The following is a 24465-nucleotide window of genomic DNA, read 5'->3' as shown; positions in this document are numbered from 1 at the left end:
AGCACCATCCCCATCTCCAGATGGCCTTAAAGAGATGTTGATGGTGGTCAGCACCATCCCCATCTCCAGATGGACTTAAAGAGATGTTGATGGTGGTCAGCACCATCCCCATCTCCAGATGGACTTAAAGAGATGTTGATGGAGGTCAGCCCCATCCCCATCTCCAGTGCAGAAGGCCAGCAGGGATTTTCTCAAATGAATCTGATTTGCACCTCAACCCGCGCCTCTCTGCATACCTCCACCATATCAGGGCTACTCTTTCGGAACCTTGTTGGCCCACCCCTGACCAAATTCAACCCCCTATGTGAGGTCATGGATTGCTAAAGGACCCAGATGTGTCACAGACACCAGGAGCAAAACAAGAGATAGGGAGGAGAAGACGCACCAGGAAATGGCCGTGTTGTGGAAGGTTCTGGAAAACTTTACAAACTTGTTCTGTCCTGTGAAGTTAATCTGAATATGCGCTTCATATTATCAGATAGGCAAGAGGCCTATATACTATAATATGTGTTCTGCTGTAGCATACATTGATTTATTTTATTTGAAGTATATTCTGATATCAAATCAAATGTTTGTCCTACAGTGATGTCTTGAAAAGTATATGAAATGTGAGTCTTGTAAGCCCCACCTCTGAGTATATGAAATGTGAGTCTTGTAAGCCCCACCTCTGAGTATATGAAATATGAGTCTTGTAAGCCCCACCTCTGAGTATGTGTTCATATGCATATGGAGGGTGTTCTGCAGTGACACCTAAAAATGTTGCTGTACATTGATGTCTTGAAAATTAGGCTGTAAGATATTCAGACTTGTAAGCCCCACAGCTACACTAGAGTATGTGGGCATAGTATATGTTGGAGACAAACGCGTGGCCGACGCATGACGGTGGCTGTGTGAGAAGCACGCCTGTATCTCTCACATAACTAGAATGACTGTGATGAGTGTGGTGGAAGGAGGCAGGCGCAGGAGGGTAATCACCGAATACAGAGTTTATTCCTACGTTGACACACAAATGCGCTCCAATAGCGATCAACGAAACAGGCACAGGGCAAACTAACATCCCTGGCAAATACACTGTAACGGAATCCGATAATACATAGGCACAGGGGGGAAATCTACCCTGGCAACACAATGTTATGAGGAGCTCCACCGAGCTACACTACTCTCACAATTAACAATCCCCCACAAGGACAAGGGGGCAGAGGGAACACTTATACACTGACTAATTAGGGGATAGGAACCAGGTGTGTGTGATTGACAAGACAAGACAATTGTGATGATGATTGGGGCGGCAGTGGTTAGTAAGCCGGTGACGACGAACGCCGAAGCCTGCCCGAACAAGGAGGAGAGGCAGCATCGGCCGAAGTCGTGACAATGACATTCACTTTCTACGATCTCTCTCCCTCTCTGCTCTGATAAACTGAGTTGAAATGTATTTGGCTAAGGTGGATGTAAACTTCCGACTTCAAATGTAACTATAATGAGATTCACTTTCTTTGATCTCTCTCTCTGCTCTGATAGACAGGAGCCTGAACTCTCATCTCTCAAGCGTTGCACTTCATCACTTATTTAGACTCTATGCTGTAGGCCACCAAAATATTGGATCAACTTCCAAATATTGTTTTACAAAAGAGAGAGAGAGAGACAGGCTTTTGGCACGAGTGCATCGGCCATCACCAGTGAGGGAGCTGTGCATCATTGGGTGAGTCAGTGAAACTGGAAAGCATTTTTAGGACTATAATTTCCTCCTCATATTGTAGCCTACAATATGTGTCTCCACACACCTAGGCCTCGGCTATTGACGGATTCAAGACAAGGTCGTTTTTATTGATCTGTGATTCTCAGTTTGTCAGTGTAGCCTGCCATTTCCATCATTTGTGTGGTATTAACAAATACTCTACCAAAGTCTCGTCATGTAAAATGACATAGAATTGCATGAAATGCGTTTCTAAAAGGCCAACATTTTCTCGGCCATTATGCTACTAAAAATGTCCCCCATGTGTCCAACTTCTGGAAGTGCCTCTACTCTACTGCTCTATGCCACTACCCAAATGTGATGATATGAATGCAATGCTTTATCATAAAGGATATATATTTTTTTTAATGCATTCCAGTACCTCAGATCCCCCAGGTCACCACCCTCTCCTGCTCACTGTTTGTAAAATAAGGTGAGGGACGGCAGATTAATTCCCTTCAGTGATATTACTCGCTGACACGTTTTGGAGAAAGCTTCTTCGTCAAAGCACTATTGTAAACAGGGTTAGAATGTTACAAATACACATTGACATTGAAAGGGAAGCATGATTATAGATTCACATTTTAAATCCTCAGAATTCATACAGTATAGAACACCATCTAGAAGACATAGACATATCATTACATACAGTATACAACACTATCTAGAAGACATAGACATATCATTACATACAGTATAGAACACCATATAGAAGACATAGACATATCATTACATACAGTATAGAACATCATATAGAAGACATAGACATATCATTACATAGAGTATAGAACACCATATAGAAGACATAGACATATCATTACATACAGTATAGAACACCATATAGAAGACATAGACATATCATTACATAGAGTATAGAACACCATATAGAAGACATAGACATATCATTACATACAGTATAGAACACCATATAGAAGACATAGACATATCATTACATACAGTATAGAACACCATATAGAAGACATAGACATATCATTACATACAGTATAGAACACCATCTAGAAGACATAGACATATCATTACATACAGTATAGAACACCATCTAGAAGACATAGACATATCATTACATACAGTATAGAACACCATATAGAAGACATAGACATATCATTACATACAGTATAGAACATCATCTAGAAGACATAGACATATCATTACATACAGTATAGAACACCATCTAGAAGACATAGACATATCATTACATACAGTATAGAACACCATCTAGAAGACATAGACATATCATAACATACAGTATAGAACACCATCTAGAAGACATAGACGTATGTAGTTCTGTCCTTGAGCTGTTCTTGTCTATTAATGTTCTGTATTATGTCATGTTTCATGTTTTGTGTGGACCCCAGGAAGAGTAGCTGCTGCTTTTGCAACAGCTAATGGGGATCCTAATAAAATACCAAATATCAAATACACCAATAAAGACACTAATGTAAGGTGTTACATCATTTTCAATGATCAGTCAATACATACACTATTCATTTCACCTACAGTACATCGTATCCATTTCAAGTCCCCCCTCCCCCATTGTAGCTAATTATCTATAACACATTGTACAGTTTTACAACCACGTATTAGTTATTATGGATGGTTATAGTTAGTGTCATAGCACATAAGTTTAAGGCATTACACAATTCATTAAAAGCATTATACATATGTACTTCATAGAAACTGTTACCCTTTATATATTCTAACCACTCTATTTAATGTATTCCATATTAAGGGCCCTAACCTAGGAACACAAATATTAGTCTCTATTAACATTGTGTACAGTTCTCTCTCTCTCTCTCTCTCTCTCTCTCTCTCTCTCTCTCTCTCTCTCTCTCTCTCTCTCTCTCTCTCTCTCTCGTCTCTATATTTGCAGCTGGGAAAAATCGCTTTGCTAAATTCTTGCTAAATTCTTAACCCTTGTGTGCAGAAAAACGAAGGCATAATGCATAGGTAAGAGAGGAGAATGTTCCAACTCAGAGAATGTTAAAGCTGATGACTGAAGTTTGTTTGACACACAGTATTACATGATTCTAACAATGATACCTTTTTGTATTTTTTCAGTTCCTGACGTTTTCCTTGCTAACAAGTGACCTCTGCTATTTTACAAATATTTTCTGAAATTCATTCTCATTCTTTCCCTTGTTTTCTATATCCATTTTTATATAAAAATTCTTCAAGCATTATAAAATAATAAAAATAATTTTAGCATCAAATGTTTGTGTGTGCACATTGTTTTTAAGGGTCAGGTCAAGACCAATTCTTTGTTCTGTGTTTTGCTAGAGAGAAACTGTATGGATATTAGCCCAGATTCCTAACCTCTAGATTTGCCAAGACTTTCAAAAAAAATTGTCACCAGCCTTAGATTCTCAACAATTATTTTGTCGCATTAGACTTGAAAGATATGCTAAGAGAATTGAGCGTGCCAGAGAAAATGGTCTCTAATGGTCTCTAATGTATCCACAGTTTTGTACTCAAAGCATTCTTTCTCTCTTTAGATTGTCACAGATGGTTGTGGCCATAGAGCTCGCCAGTTTGTAGTCCTAAAAACTGGAAATGAAACCTCATTCACAGATAGGGGTCTACCTGTGCCTGAGCACCTGCCCTTTGCCCTCCCACTCACAAGTGCCCTTTTGGTGGTATATTTATACTTTTTTGTATACAGTTTTTGCCATTGTTGTTCTAAACCCACTGTCCGCAAGTTGTCGTCAAGTTCCCCACACCCCACCCCCACCCCATCCATGGTTGGTTGCGCCTGTTTCCCAGTCTGCCCTGTATGGAGATTGCACCCGTCCAGTATCCAAACATGCATGGCTTGAGATGTATATATATATCTATCTCTCTCTCTCTCTCTCGCCCCCCCCCCCCTCTCACCCTCTCTCTCTCGCCCTCCCTCTCTCTCTCGGCCTCTCTCTGTCTCTGTGCATGCCAATACATCAGCTTAATGGAGATACAAGTCAAATGCCTTTATGTCAGCATGAATACATATTCAAACACATATTCTCAGCTGGATAATGCTGTGGGATAGTGCCCTCTAGTTCAGGATGTGATCAATAATCCAGTCATTGCACAGTCTATTAAAGTAGGTGTATATAGAAATCAGCCACAGGGCTGTCTGCCTCACAGACATTCTGAGTACGTACCGTATGTTATTGAGAAATAGGTTCTGGGGGATCCTTGCCAATTGGATGAGGAGACAAAGAAAGGAGACCAGGAAAAGAAACTAGGAAAGAAAGTCAGCTCCCATTGCTGGGACACATCACGAGACATGAACCCTGATGTCAAACGTACTCTTAGATGGCTGTTCTCTCTCCATACAAGCTGTGAGGGTCGCATGAAAGCTCAGCTGAAATGAACAGGATCAGATATGCCCCCGGTTGCCAGATTGACGGTTGGCAGATTGACGGTTGCCAGATTGAGATTTACTAAAAAATGCCCTGGCTCATCTATCCAGACTAGGGGGTATTTCTCCTGAGCTTCCTCCTCAGAAGTGTGCATTCACACACTTGATACAGCATAGCCTACATATCTTCATTTTCATTTCATGAGGGAGTTGGGGAATGCTTCTGGTATTGTGCATTTGTTGCTTAAGACGGGGTATGTTATAAGATGTGTGTTTGATGCCATTTTTTGTTATTCTGTAAATGTCTTGTTGGCACAGATACAACTTAATAGGTCATTTAGTTATTGTGTAAATGTCTGGTTAGCACAGATACAACTTAATAGTTGTATAGTAATAATAACAGATAATAATAACAGATACAACTCCCACGTGGAGTTCCAGGTCTCAGGCAGCCTCTGGAACTGCCGTTCTGCTGCCAACAAGGCAGAGTTCATCTCAGCCTATGCTACCCTCCAGTCCCTCGACTTCTTGGCGCTGACGGAAACATGGATTACCACTGAAAACACTGCTACTCCTACTGCTCTCTCCTCGTCTGACCATGTGTTCTCGCATACCCCGAGAGCATCTGGTCAGCGGGGTGGTGGCACAGGAATCCTCATCTCTCCCAAGTGGACATTCTCTACTCCTTACATTGTGGTCATAGGTGCTGTTTCGAAGGGTTAAATATAGGTGCTGTTTCGAATAGGTGTGTCTGTGTGAGTTTGTGTGTGAGTGAACCTGTCCTACATCAATTCAGACTACTGGACATAATTATAATTCCTATCTAAACCTAACGGCTTGTGAAACCCCCACACAGAGGTGTGAAATTCCTCAACTTGAGGAGCTTCAAACATCAGAACAATGGCCTGACAACACCTGAGACATTTTTTAGGAAGATGGCATCATCTGGTTCTATTGCCAACATGATTAGCTAAGTTATAAAAAAGTATATTACAGAGTTAGGCTTTCACAATAACATTCCTGGAAACAGATTGTAATTTTGATGCGCATAGGAATCATGAGTGCATTCAGGTGCGTATGCCACGGCTAAGTTTATTCACAGTAGACAAACAGGCTCATTCTGTTCAGAATAACCCAGGGTATGACGTCATGTCATCTTGTAACTATACATCAAATATAGTGATCATAAATGTTGACACTGTATTTGACATGAGTTTTATAATAAGAAAATTTGAAGTGCACATTTGGACTCATGGGTGTTTTGCTTGCTTGTATGACATCAAAGCAGTATTTATTATAGTCCTCAACGTCTCATCTTTCAAAATACATTTAGTCCTCTGAAGCGTAGAGCCTGTGGTCTGAAGTCATGTATAGCATGTTACTGTACAGCCACTGCGTACCAATTTAGGCGTTTATCAGTGCCATTTTCAACCTGTATACTTTAAAGGGCTACATACAAATTGTGCAACAATATTGCATTTTTAAAAGCCTGTTATATTAAATGAAGTGCCCTTTAATATAGACCACATGTAAAATTCAATAAATCAGATTTTTTTATATGAATAAAGACTTGCAAAAGTGCTAAAATTCTGCATTTTGGCATGTCCCTCTGTGCACCCTCTGTGACTTCTAGGACTATTTTAACCCACTTAACCCCAGAATTCCCCCAAGTTTTCAGGATCATTGTAAAGCCCTAGTTATTCTGTTGCTTTGACAAAGTCATTTCGGGAGAATGTGATTTATTTAATGTGATTAGTGATTCATTTTAAAGGGGCAATCAGCAGATGCAACATCCATTGATTCTTGAAGAATATAACCTATAAATGAAGAGTGAAAACAGTGGAGTGAGGCAGAGCGAGAAAGAAAGAGTGAAAACAGTGGAGTGAGACAGAGTGAGAGAGAGAGAGAATTGTGAGGAGAGAGAGTGAAAACAGTGGAGTGAGAGAGAGCGAAAGAGAGAGAGAGAGTTGTGAGGAGAGAGAAAGAGTGAAAACAGTGGAGTGAGACAGCGAGAGAGAGAGTTGTGAGGAGAGAGAGAGTGAAACAGTGGAGTGAGAGAGAGAGAGAGAGTTGTGAGGATAGAGAAAGAGAGAGTGAAAACAGTGGAGTGAGACAGAACGAGAGAGAAAGTGAATTGTGAGAAGAGAGAGAGTGAAAACAGTGGAGTGAGTCCAGTGGCGGCTCCTGAAAAAATTCTCAGGAGGGGCAATTTTTCTGATGATTTAGGTGACCTACACACATTTAAAAAAAGATATGTCCAGCAACAACATGAAGACAGGGGCAGCATATAAGTCAATACCAGAAGCATTTATTGACTGATCTCAAAAGTGTTGGCTTACCAGGGTTGGTGGAGCCCTCAGTTTCATCTTTGCCTCGCAAAGCTAACTCAAACACTCCGCAAAACTTCACACACTGGATTAGCCGGCTGAGGATGTGGCGGTTCTTGCTAATGTCGTAGTAAATATATTTGTTATAGTGAATATGGAATATGATATGTTGAGTAAAATGTTGTGCTAAGATCTATTTAGGTCAGGAGCTGGTTATAAGTTCTGTTCCTATCCAATAACAATGGACAAAAGGGTCCTATCTTGTCAGCCTTGTCAGCAGGTGGCCAAGGACAACACCCACGCCATAGGCCTCTCAGTTCTTCCAACTCACGAGTTCTTGCTCTGAGGACACACACACACACAAACACACACACACACACATCATCACTGTTAAACACACACACACACACACACATCATCACTGTTAAACACACACACACACACACACAAAAATCCCCTCTCTTAGGCTGAACATTTGAAGACAGAGAACCCGACTCAGAGCCAATGCAACAGTGACAGTAGCCTGCAGGGGACCTCGCCCAACTCATCAGGACCAATCAGAAGATCAGAACTACTAGATTGAACCTACTTCATTTATTGCATAAAATGTCTGCACACAATGTTTCGGGGCTCTCTTCAGATAATAATAATAATAATAATAATAATAATAATATGCCATTTAGCAGACGCTTTTATCCAAAGCGACTTACAGTCATGCGTGCATACATTTTTGTGTATGGGTGGTCCCGGGGATCGAACCCACTACCTTGGCGTTACAAGCACCATGCTCTACCAGCTGAGCTACAGAAAGTGGATACTCATGGATGCGCATTGCAATTGTAAAATGTCAACACAATTGGAGACACCACGTCATTTTTGGAGACATGTTATTGACAGTAAACTATTGTAGATGCGACTGCTAACTAAATAAAACATTTTAGCTGGCTAGCTAATCATCTTAGCTAAATGTGGGGCAAACAATTCAGTTATTTACCGTTAATTTGAGGGATTGGGGTGAAAGAAATCGAGTTACATCGTGATACTTTACGATATACTGTATTGACAATATCGCAATATTTTAGCGCTAGTTGGCTGTACCTGCACCAAAACACCATTATTGTTCCTTCATAGCTTGTTCTCAATCTTTTCACATTGGGAGCAAATTTGTTTTCAGCACTTTTATTTCCATGACTGATCAAAACTCGTTCTCATGGCTTTCTGATCCCTCTGCAACAGACATATGGTGCGCAATAAAATCACAGTATCGAATCGCAATACGTATAGAATCATGAGACTCGCAATGCTGATGCATATATCTTATCGTGAGGTTCCTGGCAATTCCCAGCCCAAGTTCATTTGCCACAACAAATCTCTTCGCTAGCAAACGCGATGTCTTCTCCAAAACGGCAATGTGTCTCCAGCAATGTTTACTTTTTTGACGTTCTATGGCATCTCCACTTTCCAAGCATATATGACCACATGTAATATTTTGGTAAGTGATGCAAATAGTGAACTATGTAGGGCCAGGATGTAAAATATATGTAGCTGCAGCAATTTCTCTTATCTGATATGGTAAGTAATGGGGCTTAATTTATAGCTCCCTAAGAGTTTGACGAACGGGTCCGTGAACGCGATTCCAGATATATTTACCTCTGAATAAACTGCCTTTATTACACCATATCCACATCCAGTAAACTTGTGATTATCAACACTAACCTCATCGTTGTGGCGGCGGACAGCTAGCCTGTATCCCTCGTCATCCAGTTGAGTGAGTGGCAATGTCTTTTTTCGTTCGTACCAATTTTTGGAAAATCCTCGGGTGTAGGACTTTCCGCCTTTAGTAGAAACCTGTTGAATTATTAAATTTGGTCTGGGAGGTCCTAATTGTTTCGTTGCCAATTTATCTTTCATTTGTTCGCCGACAAAAAGGAACTTCTTTCAAACAATCCACTCTTTTCTCAGTTACGTTCATGGTTACGTAACGTATGACGAAAGCGCGTAAGTGCAAGCCCACAGACACCCATTGAGATTGTATTGAAGGCTCTGAAATTTGAAAAAAATTGATTTTACATGGGAGTCTATTACAGACTTCTGGGCGATTTTCAACCTGACTGAAATCGCCCCAAAAGGGGGGGGAGCCATTTGAAGCACGACTTTAGCCTGATTCGACATTTAGTGGCAGTGTGGCACTGTGGCAGATCAGACGTATAGATTACAACACTGATAACTACTGTTGCCGTGATATAATTGATTAGAAAAAAAATCCCTTCCTTTTCCCGTTTGGCAGTGCGTCGCCCATATCGCCCTATTGAACAGGCCGCCCCTGAGTGAGTCAGAGCGAAAGAGAGAGAGAGCTGTGAAGAGAGAGAAAGAGTGAAAACAGTGGAGTAAGAGAGAGAGAGAGAGAGAGAGAGAGAGAGAGAGAGAGAGAAAGAGAGAGAGAACTGTCCACAATGTTAATAGGAACAAAGATGTGTGTTCCTAGGTTAGGGCCCTTAATATGGAATACATTAAATAGAGTGTTTAGAATATATAAAGGGTAACAGTTTCTATGAAGTACATCCAGTCGTCTGAAAAAGTTTGGGCACCCCTCTGAGGCTGCATAATAATTTACTCTGTCGTCACAGAAAATGATCACAGTGGCATGCCATTCATTATCTAATAAAAGCTGAGTAATGGGCTATTGTCCAGACAAAGATTTTTAGTGTAGCAATATTAAGTTGTATGAAATTAAATCAGATGTGAAAAATAGGCTATGCCTCAGCCCAATAGGGAATGTCCTCTTCGTGTAACGGTCAAGCTGTTGCTTTCTCCCGCGGTAGACCTGGTTCATATCCCGTCGGTTACATTAAGCAGTCTATTCTCTGAAAATAGTCCAGACAGCATGTACCCAACAGTGAGGTCAGTGGGATTGGAGAAGTCCCCTCTCCCTCTCTCTGTCTCCTCCCGAGAATCAAGCAGAAAAAAAAAATGAAAAATTATTTTTTCAAAAATATGAAAATGAAAAAAAAGAAGACATGGGGGCGTGCGGGACGCACTCGCTAAGCGGACCGGCACATTGAATGCGGGTCGGCGACTCCCCGCTTGCCAGGAGCCCTCCAAAAACGTGGACGGATCCTGCCGAGTAAGAAATGATACTCGGGAGGTGTTTACCCAGCTGCCGAGTATACCAGGTGATACATGTACACCTACCATAAACACTATAATCATTAACATAGCAACATAGGAAATGTCATATGGTAAAGGGACTTCCTCAAGATTTTAGACCTTCCTCTCTATGGGCCCTATGTCACGTTACTATACTATTGATCTACTGGACAAATAAAGCTTGATAGCTCATTGAAGAGTGATTCTCCACAGATGCAGCTGGGGATGAGTCAGCAGAAAGTCCAGCAGAGATTCCAGGAGAGAGAGAAGGAGCTGAAGAAGCTCCAACAGGCTGTGGAGTGTCTCAAGGTGAGTATTGTTGACCAGAGGAGACACACAATTTCACTTCTCACTTCCAGTCAGAGAGAGAGAGAGAGAGAGAGAGAGAGAGAGAGAGAGAGAGAGAGAGAGAGAGAGAGAGAGAGAGAGAGAGAGAGAGAGAGAGAGAGAGAGAGAGAGAGAGAGAGAGAGAGAGAGAGAGAGAGAGAGAGAGAGAGAGAGAGAGAGAGAGAGAGAGAGCGAGAGAGAGAGAGAGAGAGAGAGAGAGAGAGAGAGAGAGAGAGAGAGAGAGAGAGAGAGAGAGAGAGAGAGAGAGAGAGACAGAGAGAGGGAGAGGGGACTCTCTCCAACCAGAGAATTGGGCTCAGCAGGGAGTTCTGCTGGACCAGGACCAGTTCTGTTGTTCTGTCTGTCTGGATCTACTGAAGGAGCCGGTCACCATCCCCTGTGGACACAGTTACTGTAGGAGCTGTATTGAGGGCTGCTGGGATCAGGATGTTCTGAAAGGGGTCTATAGCTGTCCTCAGTGCAGAGAGACCTTCACTCCAAGACCTAATCTGAGGAAAAATAACATGTTGGCTGAGTTGGTGGAGAAACTGAAGAAGACAGGACTCCAGGCTGCTCCCCCTCCTGCTCTGTGCTATGCTGGACCTGGAGATGTGGCGTGTGATGTCTGCACTGGGACCAGAAAGCAGAAAGCCCTCATGTCCTGTCTGGTGTGTCTGGCCTCTTACTGTGAGACTCACCTCCAATCTCACTATGAATCTCCTGCTTTGAAGAAGCACAAGCTGGTCAAAGCCACCGCACAACTACAGGAGAAGATCTGCTCTCATCATGACAAACTGCTGGAGGTTTACTGTCGTACCGATCAGCAGTGTATCTGTTATCAGTGTACAATGGATGAACATAAAGGCCATGAAACAGTGTCAGCTGCAGCAGAGAGGACTGAGAAACAGGTAAGACCAGAACTACTTGTTGGTGACTGTCTGATAAACAAAGAATTAAAGATACAGTAGGAACTAAGGCTGTTTGAATATGAGATCATTCAAATGATATCGATCTACGGCAGAACAAATATGAACACAAACCTTGATTATATAGATATGCTAACCCAGATTCTCCAAATGTATCACCATTTTCTAAAGTCAAACGCCATTATCATTCGTTATCAAACACCCAATCAGCTCCCCTGTTTTGTGCACTGTTAAAACTATAATCATTCACATAACAATATAATCATATAATTTCACACAGACTCTTCCTCAACATTTTAATCCCTAACTTCTATGGGCCCTATGTCCCATTACTATACTATTGATCTACTGGACAAATAAAGCTTGATAGCTCATTGAAGAGTGATTCTCCACAGATGCAGCTGGGGATGAGTCAGCAGAACGTCCAGCAGAGATTCCAGGAGAGAGAGAAGGACCTGAAGGAGCTCCAACAGGCTGTGGAGTCTCTCAAGGTGAGTATTGTTGACCAGAGGAGACACACCATTTCACTTCTCTCCTCCAGTCAGAGAGAGAGAGACAGAGAGAGAGACAGAGAGAGGGAGAGGGGACTCTCTCCAATCCCACTGGCTCCACTGTTGGGAACAGGCTGTCTGGACCCCTTTCAGAGAATAGACTGCTTAATGTAACCGGCGGGATATGAACCCAGGTCTACTGAGGAGAGAAACCAACATCTTGACCGTAACACCAAGAGGACATTCCCTATTGGGCTGAGGGCCGACACCTATTTTGAAGTCGAAGGCGGGGCTACCTCATCACAAAACCTTGAGAAATCATGACCGACTCATGTCCCCTATACATTAACATGGAGCCCTCTCTCTCTCTCTCTCTCTCTCTCTCTCTCTCTCTCGCTCTCTCAATTCAAATCAATTCAAATGGCTTTATTGGCATGGGAAACATGTGTTTACATTGCCAAAGCAAGTGAAATAAATAATAAACAAAAGTGAAATAAACAATCAGAAATGAACAGTAAACATTACACTCACAAAAGTTTCAAAGGAATAAAAACTTTCACATGTTATAACTCAAGTGCAAACAGAGTGAGCCATTCGCCAGACTGAGTTCTGGAGGTGAAATGGAAATGAATGAGGGAGAGTTAAGTGAGGTAGATGGTGTGGTGAAGAGCTCAGAACCAGAGCTTGGCATCAATGGACATGATAAAGAAGAATCTGGTGCAGTAGGAGATACATTGTTGGAGAACGTGGATCCATACCTTTTGGCAGATCCATTTGTGGTTTCATGTTGGGTGGGAAAAGAGTTGGGTGCAGTTGAATCAGTGAAGGTAACCTGTAGTGGACTTGTGATATTTGTTTGTGTTTCTTCTGACCAGAGGGAGTGGGCGCTCCGTGTCACGCAACTTGGGTCAAGATCTGTTTCTTGCTTTGCTCTTAGGAACAGGACACCATTGAAAGGAGTGATTTCTGGGGTGATGTTAAGTGTGGAGGTGGAGCAATTCAAGTTGAAGATTCCTGGTGTTTGTGATGCCCGACGTTTGGTGCAGACCTGGTGTTGAGCGTGGTGAAACATAGGAGTCACTGTCAGTCCTTTTGAGTTTTGAGTCTTTACCTGACAAAGTCATGTTAGGATATATCAGTTATCCTGTTAGAGCTTTTGTGGCGAATCCACTGTGCTGATTCAGGTGCAACGTTTATGGTCATGTTGCAGCAGTTTGTAGGAGGGAGATTCCAAGATGTGGGAAGTGTGCAGGAGGGCATGGGATAGAGGATTGTGTAGTTTTGGTGGATAAAGTTGTGTGTGTCAACTGTTGGGATGCCCATGTTGCTGGGGATCTGAAGTGTCCGGTGCGAGAGAGGCAGGTTGAGGTGGCTAGAGTCAGAGTAGTACAGAAGGTGTCGTATGCTGAGGCAGTGAAGGAAGTAGAGGAGGATGGGTCAAGGGTGAGAGATCCTGAGAGGATCCCTGTGAGTAGTAGATCAATGCCAGCACAGAGGGATAGGCCAACGAGTGATATATGCTTCAGTAAAGTTAGCTTCTTATCGTTCATAGCAATGGTTATCAACTGTACCGCAGAAATGGATTGTCAATCACAGAAAATAGATATTGTGGTGGCAGCTGCAGAGAAGTATTTGGGCATACAAGATTAGACTTCAGAAGAGTTACAGGGTGTGTTGAGTGGTGGTGTCCCGTCCTCCCAGGCCGTTGGCATGGTGCAGGAGCAGATAGGGTCAAAGTAGTGGAATGGGGTAGTGGGTATTTAATGAGTGTAGGGTTAGTTGGAAGGTTTTTAATTAAATGTTCCTTTCCCCTTTTCCCATTTTGTATCACAAAGTAAAATAGAGTTATATTATAGTCCAGTTGGGGGCGGTAATGCAACATATTGGATGTCAACCGCAGTTAAACTCCAAAGAAGAAGAAACGTTACATTATGGCAATGTACAGTGTCTCTGCCTCTCTCATTCCATCACTTTTGCAGTAGTTGGTTGTATGGGTCTCTCTCTGTCAGCACCCCATTCATAACCAATCGTTGATGGATATTTATAGAGCTCTGATCAGGACGTCAATTGATTACGGGTGTATAGTTTATCGAACAAGGCAAAACTTGGCTTCAGAAGCTGGACAGAATCCAGTATATAGCTTTAAGGATATGTATTGGTGCATTTAAATCAACATCTGTATGTGCCTTACTGGTGGAGGCAGGAGAGATGCCTTTGGATATACAGCGTAAAAAATGGTCATTATCTTATTGGGTTGAAAGGCTGTGAGGTTGAGCATCCCACTGCTAGATGACTGTTGGGAATATACTAGTAGACAAGGCAGTGGTTTTGGTTGGACAGTTGGAAAGCTTGCTGATGAGAGTGGTTTGAGGGAGTTGGAGGTTGGCCCTTCTGTGGTGATAGGGGATGTTCCTCCATGGTTACTCCCAGACCCTGTTGTTGATCTAACCTTGGTAGAGAAAAGGAAAATTGGTCAGAAGTCAGTGATATAGTGAAACTGGTTGACAATTACATTGGTAAAAGTTTTTATGCTTTTTTAATGTTTTTCACAGACGGATCCAAGGGCCCAGATAGTGGGCTCACAGGAGCAGGCGTTTACGTTCCTGAATTTGATGTGCAGATATGTAGAAGACTAACAGATGAACTGTCAGTATACTCAGTTGAACTGTTGGTGATAATAGTTGCCCTCCAGTGGGTGGAGGACGTACAACCTGTTAGAATTATAGTATGGTCAGATTCTCTGTCTGTATTGAATAGTTTATCATCTGGTAAATCTAATAGGAGTGACCTGCTATTGGAGGTATTAATGTTATTATGGAGAATTGAGAGAATGGGTTTAGTAGTGAGATTCTGCTGGGTCCCAGCACATTCGGGTATGGAAGGGAATGAAATTGTAGACCAGTTAGCTAAAAGAGCTTTGAAACTAGATATAATTGATATTAATGTTCCACTGGGTAGAGGTGAGGCCAAATGTAAGATCAGAGCCATTTTGATAGATGTTTGGCAGAAGAGATGGTACTCTGAGCACAAGGGCCGGCATTTAAATGAATAGTTGACAGTTTTACAGAAAGGTCGATGGACCAAGATTCAAAGGTCAGATTAGGAAGGATGAGGTGGTGTTTACTCAATTGCGCTTAGGACATTGTACATTGATCTCGTCATTACATCTGGTTGGCAAGCATGGGAATGGTTTGTGTCTGGGGGTACGGTCGATGAAACGGTGGAGCATGTGTTGTTATATTGTTGTAAGTATGTTGAAGAGAGGGAAAGATGTGTAGGGTCATTGAGGTTGGACGGGGTTGGGGGGGGTTTGGAAGGGATTTTGGGGATGGGGGAGGGTCTATTAGAAGTTAGTAGGGCTCTTCTTTATTTTCTCAAAAGTACTGAGTTAGGTAGGAGGATTTAGAAACCGTGATTGACCACACACTCCAGCACAGTAGGTAGTGGCATGCACCTTTAAATTGGGTTGTGGACGGCCATTATATCATAGAAGAAGAAGTTGGTTGTGTGAGAGATTTGTGGTTCGTGAGGAGGGCTACTATTCTTTTTTCTTTTGGTTCTTGCGTATTTTCTGAAAGTATTTTCTGATGGTGGAGGGTTTGTTTATTGGTTTCCACAGTTTATCGTTTAGAGTTGAGGGGGGAGTAGGGGTAGTTTGTTAGGGCGGCATGATGGCCTCAACCGAGTGGAGAAGAAACGCTGTCGCTTCGGGTATGTTCCGGAGAAAGGTGTGGAGGAAGTTTTGCTCATGGTCGGCGAACAGGTTGGAGCGGAACATCTGCACTCTGCATCCAGAATGAACAAGGCGGTGGTTGTGTTAATGAAAAAGGTTTGTCTTGTTGCGAGTGGGATTTTTGTGAGGGGTGTGTTGGTGCAGATTTCGCCTCTTTCGATAAGAGTTGTGGTGGCTAATCTGCCTCCGTTTATTACGTACGAACAGACCGCAAGTAGTTGGTTAGTTTTGGTAAATTTGCAAGTGGTTTTCATGTGCTCTCGGCTGGGTGCCAAGCGGAATCCGTTAAACATGTCTCTTTTCGTAGACAAGTGTTTGTTTCTTAACAAACTTCAAGGTTACACGGGGGAGGGGTGGAACACAGGGTTTGCTAGCACAGATAGTTTTCGGTGTTCTAGTGTGGGGATCATCAGTTATAGGCTACAAGCAGCAATATGATTGATATGTAGGACAGGTATTGAACCCCGGCCAAATAATCCCTACTCATATGCGCTAACCTCAATCCTAGTAAACATGCATTATAAAAACCTTCTATATAAAATTATCTCATATTGGGAGTAAATAGCCTCTGAATAGAAAAGAAAAAACACTGCATCTTCCAGCCCACCAATAAATTACATAATGCAACCGTTGCGGTTAACATATTTACCTCAACATGCCCCTTGCTTGCGTGAGAAGGCAGAGTGCTCGATGCTGGTTGATGAATTTGACAATTAATGTACTAGGAAAATATGTTTTTGTCGACCAGAGGTGACTGAATTAATGTTCAGGTTTATTGATAATCATTATAGTAATGAAGTATAATTTCAAAACATGACCATAAAAACAGGTAATAATAAACATGACTCATCATTATATTACTTCACAGTAATGTGTTTTCAGTCCTTCCTCTTGCGTTAGCAGTGTGGAAAGGGACAGTAAAAAGCTCAGGCAGGAGGAGTTTTCCTGTGAGGTGGAGTGGTGGTGTATCCAGGGAGAGAACTAAACTAATCTTCTGAAATGTCATTCATGATCTTATGCTGCCATCTATTGGAATTATTAAGCAACTGCAGTAGTACTGAATAAAGTGTTTTTCCTTACTAATCCGTACTAAAATAGTGATTACTCAGAATTGCAAAAAAATGGCAGGGGTACCAGGAGGGAGGAGAATACATTTTTTACATTTTAGTCATTTAGCAGATGCTCTTATCCAGAGCGACTTACAGTTAGTGAGTGCATACATTTTCATACTGTCCCCCCATGGGAAACGAACCCACAACCCTGGTGTTGCAAGCGCCATGCTCCACCAACTGAGCTACACGGTAGTAGTGCATGGCCAAGTGGTGGTGCGCAGGCCGTGGAGAAAGCGGTGGTGGGGAGGGTTGCAGCTGGGCTACATGAGCTGAGGCAGGTTTCTGTAGTAACAGAGACTCCGGTGGGCGAAGGCTTGGTGGGCTCATCCCAGGAAATATTGCCTGTCATTGGGGAAGAGGCTCTGATCAGGGGGGAAGTGCAGGGGGGCAGAGACTGGGGAGGAGGAGGACGGTACCGTGCCAATGGAGGAGGAGGAAGAGGGGGGAGGTGAGTCTGCGGGAGCGGAGGACAAGGCGTCTCGTTTTCAGACGGCTCATTGGATCCAGAGCTGACAGCCAGTCAGGCTGAGGGCCCAGTATATACGGTGAGAGAACTTTCTAGGTTCCTGATGGAGACTAAAGGGGAAAAAGAAGGTTCTGCTGGAGTCTTATTTGATTGATCCTGGAAGGTTTGTAGGTCAGTACAACACGTGATGAAGAATGAGGGGTTTAGTGTCCTCTCACCCAGGAAGCGGTATAGGCTGAGAAAATGGGTCATGGGTTCTTAAGGGCATGTCTTCAGAATCTGCTTAAATGGATGGTTTTTTCTGGCATGGCGGCTTTATGGGCTTCTCTACTGGTTTCTGATTGTGGTGATTTCCCTCCCACCTCTTATGGAGATTTCACGGTTAGACTTCCTTAACATGAACGGCGGCAGAGACTGGGGGAATATGTCAAACAAAAACATTTAAACGTGATTTTTTAGCAAGAGACACACAGTGATGTGATTAATGAAGTGTATTGGGGGTCTGGTGGAAGGGGGCGCAGGTGTTGAGCCATGGCACAAATCTTAGTGCAGGGGTAGCAAAAGAGGTGTGTAAGGGTAGGTTGTTAGTGGTTAGAGCCAAAATAAATTTCCTTGTCTTTGCTTTCCAAAATGTGTCTGCACCTAGTACAGGGCTCAGTTCTCTGTTTCAACAGGGCCCAGGCAGGTGTCCTATTGGAAATTCCATGTAAAGCTCTTCCAAGATGTCACTTTTTGCTCAAACTTCCAAGGCTTTTGGGAGAGGTGGGGACAGCAGAAGGGGGAGTAACTTCTGTTGTGGGGGAGAGGAGGGAGCCTGATGGGTGGGTAACTTCTGTTGTGGGGAGATGAGGGAGCCTGATGGGTGGGTAACTTCTGTTGTGGGGAGATGAGGGAGCCTGATGGGTGGGTAACTTCTGTTGTGAGGAGATGAGGGAGCCTGATGGGTGGGTAACTTCTGTTGGGGGGAGATGAGGGAGCCTGATGGGTGGGTAACTTATGTTGTGGGGAGATGAGGGAGCCTGATGGGTGGGTAAATTCTGTTGTGGGGAGATGAGGGAGCCTGATGGGTGGGTAACTTCTGTTGTGGGGAGATGAGGGAGCCTGATGGGTGGGTAACCTCTGTTGTGGGGAGATGAGGGAGCCTGATGGGTGGGTAACTTCTGTTGTGAGGAGATGAGGGAGCCTGATGGGTGGGTAACTTCTGTTGTGAGGAGATGAGGCTGAGGCTGTGGAGTTGTACTCTGATTTATAGAGGGCAGAACTATGTGGTCCTCTGTAGAGCATGGCCCTTGTAATGCCAGGGTAGTGGGTTCGATCCCCGGGACCACCCATATGTAAAAATGTATGCACGCATGACTGTAAGTCGCTTTGGATAAAAGCGTCTGCTAAATGGCATATTATTATTATTATTATTATTATTATTATTATTATTATTATTATCCTGGGTGTTCTCAGGTTCTGCTCACAGACCTTTCCAAACTCTCTCTGTCACAGAGAAATCAAATAGACCTTTCCCTGGCCTTACACAAACTCTCAGCTGCTGTCTCTCAGACGGTCTGCCTGTGGATTTTTATAAAAAGTTCTGGGGAATTATTGGACAGAACGTGTGTTGCGTGAGTGCGTCGGGGTGGGGGAGCTGCTACTAAGCTGTATATGGGAGGCTTTGACTCTCCTGCCCAAAATAGGGATTTGAGCGACATAAAGAACTGGAGGCCTGTGGCATTGCTCTGTTTGGACTATAAGGTCTTTGCCAAGGTCCTCGTTAACAGACTGAAGTCCCACCTGGACTCTATTGTACAGAAGGACCAAACGTACTGTGTACCAGGACGCTCAAACACAGACAATCTGTTCATAATCAGGAGAAAGCCTTTGATAGGGTAGACCATGAATATCTGTTCAATGTGTTGTTTTGGTTGTGGGGAGAATTTTGTGGCCTGTGTTCAAATGTTGTACGCTGGGGCTTCATGTATGGTCAAGGTGTGGGGAGGGCTCAGTAGGCCAGTCTGGGTAGGGAGGGGCATTCACCAGGGATGCCCTCTGTCAGGGCAGCTATACACTCTTGTTATTGAGCCCTTTCTGGGCCTGCTACGCAGGAGGCTACAGGGAGTGTGGGAGCCAGGCATAGGGTTGGGGACAGGCATAGCAGTGTCAGCATACGCTGATGACGTCTGTGTTGGTTAGGGATGAGCAGAACCTACAGGCCCTGGAGAATAGTTTGAGGGTGTACGAGGGGGCGTCTTCTGCTTAGGGAAACTGGGGCAAGAGTGAGGCTCTGTTATGTGGGGCATGGAGGGACAGGGCACCTGCGCAGCTTCCAGGGGGGTTGCAGTGGGGCTGTGAGTGGCTCAAGATGCTTGGGTTGTATCTGGGCTCGGAGGGTTGGGATAGGAAGAACTGGAAAGGAGTGTCACAAGCGGTGGTGTCGAGGCTGACGAAGTGGAGGTGGCTCATCTCCCAAGTGGCATACAGAGGGACGGTGCTGATCATCAACAACTTGGTGGCATCCTCTCTATGGCTTAAATTGGCCATTCTCATCGCCCCCGGTGGTCTGCTTGTGGACCTGCAGCGCAAGTTAGTGAATTTTTTCTGGTCAGGGTGGCAGCGTTCTGACTCAGCAGCACAGAGGCTACTGTACCGTACGGAGGTGGGCTGGAGGGATCCAGCATGTGCTCTGTTGAGGAGGGCTGGTGGATTGGGGCTGGATCAGCAGCTCTTCATCATGCGGCAGGAGAGACTCAATACATCAGGGGTCTCTGATTTCTATGCTGCAGTACTGAGGGCTGGAGCTGCCTGTGGAGGGGCCACCACCGTTTCCACCACTGCAAGGGACAGCAGAGACTGGGGACTGGCAGGAGAGTCTGGAGGACTTACTGACTTTTAACACTCTGAGCTTAGTGGGAGTGAAGGGGCATCAGTGGCAGGGGGTTGTGGGGGCTGAGAGCATGGCAGGGTATAGGTGGAGGGTGCTCTATAAGCTCCCAGTGCTGGAAAGGTCAGGGGTCGTCCAGTGGAGGGTATTACATGGAGCCCTGGACACCAATAGCTGGTTGGCTCGGGTTGACCTGGGAGTTGGGGAGGGGTGTCCGTTTTCTGCAATGACAGACTGTTCATCATGTTTTTTCTGTGTTGCCAGGGTAATGCCATTACTGTTGACGCCTTAGGGTTGAGTTTGAGTTGTACAAAATGATCAACAGTGTGGAGATGTTTCAGGAGGTATGGGGGCTCAGGGGGGCTGTCTGTACGGCTGGAGAGGAGGGGTTGGATGGACGGTTGGAATGTGGTGCTGGTTGGTGTATTGTACTGTGGTGTTGGGTACTGGATAATGTGATTGTGTGGAGGTTGTGGTGTCACGCAATGTGTTTTTAGGAGTGGGGGTGTTAGTGTAATGAGGATGGCTCATTAAAGTAAGACAAGTCAGTCTCTTTTTCTCTCTCTTAACAGAGCTCTGCACAGGCAGCAGTGGAGGACAGTGATAAGATCTTTACCGAGCTGATCCGCTCCATTGAGAGAAGGCGCTCTGAGGTGAAGGAGCTGATCAGAGCCCAAGAGAAGGCTCAAGTGAGTCAAGCTGAAGGACTCCTGGAGCAACTGGAGCAGGAGATAGCTGAGCTGAGGAAGAGAAGCACTGAGCTGGAGCAGCTCTCACACACAGAGGATCACATCCATTTCCTCCAGGTAACTCAACTGTCCTGTTACATGTGATATGAAATTAAAACTCAATGTGAAACTCTCAAAAATGTTGTTCTGTTCTCTCTCTCTCTCTCTCTCTCCCCCCAGAGTTATCAGTCTCTCTCCGGTACCACTGTATCTTCAGACTTACCCAGCATCGTTGTCCGTCCTCTTCAGTACTTTGGAGATGTGAGTAAGACTGTGTCTGAACTGAGAGAGAAACTAGAAGACGTCCTTAAAGGAGAATGGACCAAGATCTCCACTACAGGTGTGTTGAAAATAATAAGAACATCAACTTTAGACCATTGAAAGTTCCTTACTAGTCATATACATGTGGAATATGGTATGATGATAACATTCCCTCTCTCTGTGAATGTGTTTGTGTGTCTGTAGTGAATATAGTGGATGTTGTACTGCCTCCAGAGCCCAAGACCAGAGAACAGTTCTTACAATGTGAGTCTCTTTATTCTGAAGTAACTAACAGTCTCTTTTTACTGACACTCCTAACAATCCCTCTAGAAATATATAGCAATAGTAGATCTAATCAAAGACTGGGTATCTATCTGACTCCTCATATTTCTCTGATTTGATCTCTGCTGTGCTCTAATCAAAGACAGGGTAGATACAGTATCTGACTTAACTTATTGTTCTAACTCCCCTCATTGGTCTCTGCTCTGCTCTTCTCCCAGATTCCTGTCAGCTCACACTGGACCCAAACACAGCCGACACACACCTCTCTCTGTCTGAAGGGAACAGAAAGGTGACCTATACAGTCAAAGAACAACCATATCCTGATCATCCAGACAGATTCACCAACTACAGTATGGTTCTGTGTAGAGAGGGTCTGTCTGGACGCTGTAACTGGGAGGTGGAGTGGAGTGGGTGGTGTGTTACAGCAGTCTCATATAAAGACATCAGCAGAACAGGGAGAGATGGTGGATTTGGAGACAATAACAAGTCCTGAGTTTACAGTGCTCTAGTGGTTGTTATAGGTTCATACACAATAATGTTAGGACTAAAGTATCAGGCCCTCAGTCCTCCAGAGTAGGAGTGTACCTGGATCACAAGGCAGGAACTCTGTCCTTCTACAGTGTCTCTGACACAATGACCCTCCTCCACAGAGTCCAGACCACATTCACTCAGCCCCTCTATCCTGGGGTTTGGCTCTCTGGTACTGCTGAGCTGGTTAAACTGTAGTAGGGTCCACATAGATACTAGTCATGCTGGTGTAGTCTATAGCTGAGCTGGTTAAACTGTAGTAGGGTCCACATAGATACTAGTCATGCTGGTGTAGTCTATAGCTGAGCTGGTTAAACTGTAGTAGGGTCCACATAGATACTAGTCATGCTGGTGTAGTCTATAGCTGAGCTGGTTAAACTGTAGTAGGGTCCACATAGATACTAGTCATGCTGGTGTAGTCTATAGCTGAGCTGGTTAAACTGTAGTAGGGTCCACATAGATACTAGTCATGCTGGTGTAGTCTATAGCTGAGCTGGTTAAACTGTAGTAGGGTCCACATAGATACTAGTCATGCTGGTGTAGTCTATAGCTGAGCTGGTTAAACTGTAGTAGGGTCCACATAGATACTAGTCATGCTGGTGTAGTCTATAGCTGAGCTGGTTAAACTGTAGTAGGGTCCACATAGATACTAGTCATGCTGGTGTAGTCTATAGCTGAGCTGGTTAAACTGTAGTAGGGTCCACATAGATACTAGTCATGCTGGTGTAGTCTATAGCTGAGCTGGTTAAACTGTAGTAGGGTCCACATAGATACTAGTCATGCTGGTGTAGTCTATAGCTGAGCTGGTTAAACTGTAGTAGGGTCCACATAGATACTAGTCATGCTGGTGTAGTCTATATCTGAGCTGGTTAAACTGTAGTAGGGTCCACATAGATACTAGTCATGCTGGTGTAGTCTATAGCTGAGCTGGTTAAACTGTAGTAGGGTCCACATAGATACTAGTCATGCTGGTGTAGTCTATAGCTGAGCTGGTTAAACTGTAGTAGGGTCCACATAGATACTAGTCATGCTGGTGTAGTCTATAGCTGAGCTGGTTAAACTGTAGTAGGGTCCACATAGATACTAGTCATGCTGGTGTAGTCTATAGCTGAGCTGGTTAAACTGTAGTAGGGTCCACATAGATACTAGTCATGCTGGTGTAGTCTATAGCTGAGCTGGTTAAACTGTAGTAGGGTCCACATAGATACTAGTTATGCTGGTGGTGATGGTCCGCAGATAAAAATGCTGTTTTTCTGTACAATTATTTTTGTCTGACTGATTTAATCTTCAGAGTTTAATTAAAACTTAACATATTTTTATCAAATGCAATGTTTTAATTGGGAACATTTACATTAATCATGATGTATGCTGTTAATGTATGTTGGTTGTCATTCAGAACCATTGAAATGTTTTCCCAATTGGTTCTCTGTCACAATGTAATTTTCCTCAGTATCATGGAACAGGTAGTGTTACTTACTTGCTAATTGAACTGTATGGGCCGGTTTCCCGTACACAGATGAAGCCTAGTCCTAGACTAAAAAGCATGTTCAATGGAGATGTCCGGGAAACCGGCCCTAAATTTGGCATCTTTTATTCTCCCATACTGCTCAGTCAAGCAACATTAAACCTGTCCAGCAGGTGGTGCTATTAACCAAACAATAAAAACCCAGCAGAACTCTTGACTTGCCACTCAGTATATCAGTAATGTTCAGAATTGTACTTTAATATCATTGGAGATTGATGGTCTTTTTAATCCACTACCCAGAGTCAGGAACAGATGAAGTTAGGTCTGCTACTGTTCAGTTATTAAATATGATTAATGGTGATGGGAAATAAAAAATCCATCTAGTAGTAGTTTTCCTTTGCTATTTATTCCAAGGTGTGTCTTTAACTTGTAAATGGATTGTGTTGAAGCTGGCATGTGGTGTGGATGATAGAATAGAGTGAATAGAGGAGAGAAGAGAGGAGGAGAGGAGAACATCATATAGAAGACAGATAAGATAGAGAGAGAATTCATACCCAGGGGAGTTACTGACTCTGGCCCAAATGACACCCTGTTCCCTACGTAGTGCACTAGGCTACTTCTGACCAGATCTAAAGTAGTGCACTACATAGGGAATAGGGTGGAGATTTGCTCACTGTCATTAGAATGAAGATTTCCATACAGGAGTTACTGTC

General features: G+C 43.7%; 1 pseudogene across 1 annotated transcript; it reads left to right on the top strand.

Moving 5' to 3' along the window:
- The first annotated feature begins 925 nt into the window (after positions 1-925).
- On the top strand, positions 926-23961 carry LOC311124524 (tripartite motif-containing protein 16-like; annotated as a pseudogene). Its single transcript has 7 exons — positions 926-967; positions 11212-11799; positions 12213-12308; positions 21061-21294; positions 21397-21556; positions 21682-21741; positions 21978-23961. The product of its transcript is annotated as a tripartite motif-containing protein 16-like (transcript).
- Positions 23962-24465: the final 504 nt, after the last annotated feature.

This window comes from Coregonus lavaretus (genome assembly GCF_964263955.1).
Source record: "Coregonus lavaretus genome assembly, contig: HAP1_SCAFFOLD_1291, whole genome shotgun sequence".
Taxonomy (NCBI): domain Eukaryota; kingdom Metazoa; phylum Chordata; class Actinopteri; order Salmoniformes; family Salmonidae; genus Coregonus; species Coregonus lavaretus.
This window is presented reverse-complemented; position numbering and strand designations above follow the sequence as displayed.